Raw genomic sequence first — 6,274 nt, 5'->3', positions numbered from 1 at the left:
AACTGAGGAGCAGCTGCTACCCCAACCGCCCGAGGAGCATCCGCAGCCCGAGGAGCCAATGCCACCCAAGGAGCAGCCAGTGAACGACTCAACATCTAGAAATGTTGGTGAGATCAAACATGGGTAGACAAAAAAAACCCCAAAGGGAAGAAAAGGACGGCTCGCCAGAAAAGCAGCTAAGTGAAACAGAGGCATGCAACATGACAGAAAAAGAATTCAGATTAAGGGTTCTAGAGTGCATAAACCAGATGGAGGAAAAAATCAAAAACTTACGCAAGAAGCAAGAAGAAACAGATGAAAAAATTTAATAAATTATGTAAGAACCAAGAAGAAATGAAGTGTGACATAGCGGCAATAAAAAACACCATTGAAAGTTTCAACATTAGACTAGGAGAAGCGGAGGACCGAATTAGTGAATTAGAAGACAGGGAATCTAAACACACCCAAACTGAACTGCAATTGGAGAATAAAATTGAAAGACAGGAGGAGAGCCTAAGGAGCTATGGGACATCATGAAACAAAACAACATACAAATAATAGGGGTGCCAGAACAACAGAAAGAAGAACAAGGGTTAGAAAACCTATTTGAAGAAATAATATCAGAAAACTTCCCTGAGGTGGGGAAGATAAAAGTCACACAAGCACAGAGAATCCCAATCCTGGTGAACCCGAAAAGGCCCACACCAAGACACATCATAAGTACCATGGCAAATGTTCAGGACAAAGAGAGAATCTTACAGGCTGCAGCAGAGAGACGGAAATTTACATACAAGGGATCTCCCATTAGATTATCAAATGACTTCTCAATAGAAACACATCAGGCCAGAAAAGAATGGACGGAAATTTACAAAGTGATGCAAAGCAAAGGACCGAATCCAAGAATACTCTATCCAGCAAGGCTATCATTCAAAATTGAAGGGGAAATAAGAAGCTTCACAGACAAAAAAAGGCTAAGGGAGTTTATCACCACGAAGCCGGCAGTGCAAGAAATGTTAAAGGCACTGCTGTAAAAAGAAGAAATAAAAAGTTAAGAAGGAAAACAGGCACTAAAATTAGAAATGGCTACAAACAAGTACCTCTCAATAATAACTTTAAACGTAAATGGACTAAATGCTCCAATCAAAAGACATCGTGTGGCTGAATGGATCAAAAGCATGACCCATATATTTGCTGTCTACAAGAGACCAACCTCAGAATAAGGGACTCACACAGACTGAGAATGAAGGGAGGGAAAGATATCTTTCAGGCAAATGGAAATGAAAAAAAAGCTGGGGTAGCAATACTTATATCTGACTAAGTAGACCTTAAAGTGAAGGCCATAACAAGAGATAAGGGAGGCCACTTCATAATACTAAAGGGATCGATACAAGAAGATATAACCCTGATAAACATATATGCACCCAATGCAGGAGCACCCAAATACATAAAAAGACTCCAGGAAGATATCAAAGGAGAGATCGACAACAATACAATCATAGAGGGGACTTTAATACACCACTGACATCACTGGATAAACCCTCTAGACAAAAAATCAGCAAAGAAACAGCAATCCTAAATGACTCACTACATCAGATGGACTTGACATCTTCAGAACATTTCACCCCAAAGGCATGGAGTATACATTCTTCTCAAGTGCTCATGGGACATTTTCAAAAATAGACCACATATTGGGTCACAAACAAAGTCTCCCCAAATTCAAGACGATTGAAATCATACCAAGCATCTTCTCAGACCACAATGGCATAATACTAGAAATAAACTACAATAAAAACAACCCAAAATACTCAAAAAAATAAAGTGGGTGAACGAAATCCAAGCACTTTAACTCCACTGTTCCAGGTAAACTGATACAGTTCAAAAGTTTTTCTTGACACCAACTGTCAATGCCAGAATTTTGTATTCTGTTTTTTTTGTTGTTTGTTTGTTTTTGTTTTTTTCTGTTGTTTTTTTTATCCAGACAAATAAATGAAATCAATACTGCTAATGTTACTAATATCTACAACAATTATACCTCCAGTGTACTTTCATAATGTAATTAGCAAACTGGATCCATACAACTATAATGAGTTATGGTTTGTCCTTTAAAATACTTAACATGTAACCTTTTACCTTCATATTTAATTGTGTTAGGTAGATATCAAACTTCTTTTATTTATTTATTATTAAATCTTTATTGTTTAGATTATTACATTTGTTCCTCTTTTTTTCCCACCCATAACTCCCCTCCTCCCAGTTCCCGCCCCACCCTCCACCCTCCACCCTCACTCCCCACCCACTGTCCTCATCCATAGGTGCACGATTTTTGTCTAGTCTCTTCCGGCATCTCCCACACCCCTTTCCCCCCCAAGAATAGTCAGTCCATTCCCTTTCTATGTCCCTGATTCTATTATGATCACCAGTTCATTCTGTACATCAGATTATTTATTCACTTGATTCATAGATTCACTTGTTGATAGATGCATGTTTGTTGTTCATAATTTGTATCTTTACCTTTTTCTTCTTCTTCCTCTTCTTAAAGGATACCTTTCAGCATTTTATATAATACTGGTTTGGTGGTGATGAACTCCTTTAGCTTTTCCTTATCTGTGAAGCTCTTTATCTGACCTTCAATTCTGAATGATAGCTTTGCTGGATAAAGTAATCTTGGTTGTAGGTTCTTGGTATTCATCACTTTGAATATTTCTTGCCATTCCCTTCTGGCCTGCAAAGTTTCTGTTGAGAAATCAGCTGACAGTTACCCTTGTAGGTAACTGAGTTTCTTTCTCTTGCTGCTTTTAAGATTCTCTCTTTGTCATTTGCTCTTGGCATTTTAATTATGATGTGTTTTGGTGTGGTCCTCTTCGGATTCCTTTTGTTTGGGGTTCTCTGCGCTTCCTGGACCTGTAAGTCTATTTCTTTCACCAGGTGGGGGAAGTTTTCTGTCATTATTTCTTCAAATAGGTTTTCAATATCTTGCTGTCTCTCATCTTCTGGCACCCCTATACTTCTGATGTTGGTACGCTTGAAGCTGTCCCAGAGGCTCCTTACACTATCTTCGTATTTTCGGATTCTTTTTTCATTTTGCTATTCCAGTTGGGTGTTTTTTGCTTCTTCGCATTTCACATCTTTGACTTGATTCTTGCACTCCTTTGGTCTGCTGTTGGGTGTCTGTATAATATTCTTTATTTCAGTCAGTGTATGCTTAATTTCTAGTTGGTTCTTTATCACAATATCGAGGGTCTCATTAGATTTCTTGAGGATCTCACTACATTTATCGGCAGTTTCTAGCAAATTATTGAAAGACCTTAAAAGTGCGTTTTTTAGCTCTATATTCTCCATTTCTGTTATGTTTCTTTGTCTCCACATTATTTATGCTTTCTTGGTGCACCCCCTTGTGGTCTTTGTGCGCAGTCTTGTTGTAGTTAAGCCTTGATTGTTGTCGGCAATACCGGGGGTGATTTGACCTCCAGGCTAACTGGCTCTGTATTCTGTTTTATAAGGATTTAATAAACTCATAAAAACTAAAAAAAAAAAAGATGTAAAAATGTTATCCAAATATGTAATTGATTTTGAATTTCAAAATTTTACTGAATTTACAGTAGATGGATAGCCAAAGTGCCTTTCAGATATTGTTCGAAATTAGAATGTTTATTACACAGTGTACTCTGCTGGGGTTCTTGTCCCAGCATCAAGAACGGTTCAGGGATCTGGAGAAGGCTGTGCGTAGATGTTAAATAAGAGGAGTCCAGAGACTAATAAAGAGTCCAGAGATGAAATACAATTTTGAAAAGCATTTGGGGGTCAGACGAGCTTAGCTAAAGGAGCTAAGATCTAAGGTCTTAAGTCTAAGGCTTTAGATTCTCCTCGTCCCCAGGACCCCATGCTTTTTTGTTTTTTAACATACAATCAAAAAATTTTCTTTAATAAAGAATTCACCTCATGTGTCTAATGTAAAACAAAATGTGGTGGGGTCCAGCCCCAGCGGTCCAGAGGTACTGGGTCGGCGAAGAATGAAGGACATGGAGATACCGTCCAGATGATCAGCATAGTCAGGTTCTTATTTATTGTCCTGTTACCGCTGTATTTATACTATTTGATTCTATAAGCATGTCTCTATAGTTACATCATGGTATGTTTTGGGTTGTCCTTTGACCTTTTACAGTTTCTTGTTTTATGTTTATAGTTTCTTATCTGACCTTTGGTAAAAATCTTATCTCTATCTAGCTCTGTTGATTTTAATCTCATCTTTTGTCTATGTTTCTACATTCCATTCTAAAGGTTAGTCTCTGTGCTCCATTATAAGGGCTAATTTGTTATTTCTATTCCAAGGTCACTATTCTACTGCTCTGCTGTTAAGCTATAATGAAATAATTGAAGGAGATTTTCCTATTCTATGGCCTAAGTAAAGGTTATGTAGCTTAAGCGTGATTGTTAGTTATGGTGATTAACTTCCTGCCTGGCACTTAGTTTAAGTCTTAGTGTTTGCATGGCTGCCATAAGATTTTTAGATAAGGAGCCTGCCTGCATTGTTTGCAGCAGTATTTCTTTAACTGTTTTGATATTTGTCCTTTTATCCTTGCCGGTGGTCTTCCTTGGGACTGCCTGTGTCTGCGGGTTTTTAGGGGTATAGGCTTTGGTACTTTCTCTGGTGGGTAAACCCCTGGGGATGTGGGCCTAGCAAGTCCTAAATTTATTTTTAAATTTGATTTTGATTTTTTTATTTGATTGGTTTTCAAGCTTTTTATAAAATATTTATTTCAGAGAGGGAGAGAGAGACCTAAAGAGAGAGAGAGAAATCAATGATGAGAGAGAATCATGGATCAGCTGCCCCCCTGCACACTCCCTCACTGGGGATCAAGCCCCCAACCCGGGCATGTGCCCTTACAGAAAATGGAGCCATGACTTCCTGGTTCATAGGTCGATGCTCAACCACTCAGCACTCAGCTGGGCTAACATGTTTCTTAAAAATCACCTCAGCCCTGGCTGGTGTGGCTCAGCTGGTTGTGCAGCCTCATGTTCATCAAAAGGTGCTGGTTCCATTCCCATGGCGAGCACGTACCCAGTCCCGGCCCATACAGGAGGCGGTGGACTTATTCTCTCATCGTTGATGTCTCTCCCATCCTCTCTGAAATCAATAGATTTTTTTAAAATAAATAAATGAAATGAAATGACTGGGTGAGTTTATTTTCCTGGTCCTTGGCGTCTCTGTGCTGGGGGCGGGCCTGGGGCGGGGCTGCGCGGGTCCCTGCACCTGTCGGCCTCCTGGTGTCCTGTCCATTTGGGGGAAGAGGGCTCTGAGGGCTCTGCATCCGGGGAGACGGGAGACGTGGTGAGGAGGGTGTGTTTCGGGTGGAGGGGCGGCCTTAGGTGCCCCGCTCATCCATCTGGTCCGGGATTTGGGGAAGGAAGACGGTAGCTGATGAGGTTGGTGCTGTTGGGTGTAGCTCCTGTACCTGAGAAGGAACGCTTGGATGCGCTCCTGTCAGAGGGTCTTGTTCCTGGTTCCGAGTCCGTTCTGAAGACTCCTCAGGTTTGTTTTTGGTGAATTTAGATCTAAGATTTTTAAACCAAATTTGGACGGTGGACTCTGAGACCCCAACTTCCTTAGCAAGTTTCTCCCGGAATTCAGTCCCGGAGTACTGGTTGCTGGCAAAGACCATCAGGAGGTTGTAGACTCGGGAGGCCGTGAACCTGGTACTACTCCGTTTGTCTTTTAGATTTGGCATCATCTCCACAGGGTGGTCTTGGACCTGATCTTCGCCTTGGCTTCCTCCCAAGTGGTCCTGTGGCTCTGATCTCCTTTGAAGTCCGTTCCTAGCTCTTTGATTCTGAAACCAAACCTCAATTTGATACACTTCGAGGCCCGTGTGTACAGCCAGCTTTCGCTTGGAAGCAGGGACTGGGTAAGGCGTTTGGTTGAATACTTGGATGAGGGTTTTCACCTGATTCTCTGTGAATATGGTGTAGCCTCACCTGTAATGCATCGATGGTCCTGCTCCCTCTGAGCTCCAGCGCTGGGTGGTGGCATGGGGGTAAACAGGAACATACGGGGAAAAACTGGACTGTGTGCCAGTGGGCCAGGAACTTGCGCTACTTGGCATCGTCTCCACAGTGTGGTGTTGGTCCCGATCTTGGCCTTGGCTTCCTCCCAAGTGGTCCTGGGGTTCTGATCTCCATTGAAGTCCGTGCCTAGATCTTCGACTCTGCTCCTCTGTGAATATGGTGAAGCTTCGCCTGGGATACACCAATGATCCTGCTACTTCTGACCTCCAGCGTGGAGTGGTGGCGGGGGGAA

The sequence above is a fragment of the Myotis myotis genome, unplaced genomic scaffold (genome assembly GCF_014108235.1).
Source record: "Myotis myotis isolate mMyoMyo1 unplaced genomic scaffold, mMyoMyo1.p scaffold_m19_p_28, whole genome shotgun sequence".
NCBI classification, from domain to species: domain Eukaryota; kingdom Metazoa; phylum Chordata; class Mammalia; order Chiroptera; family Vespertilionidae; genus Myotis; species Myotis myotis.
This window is presented reverse-complemented; position numbering follows the sequence as displayed.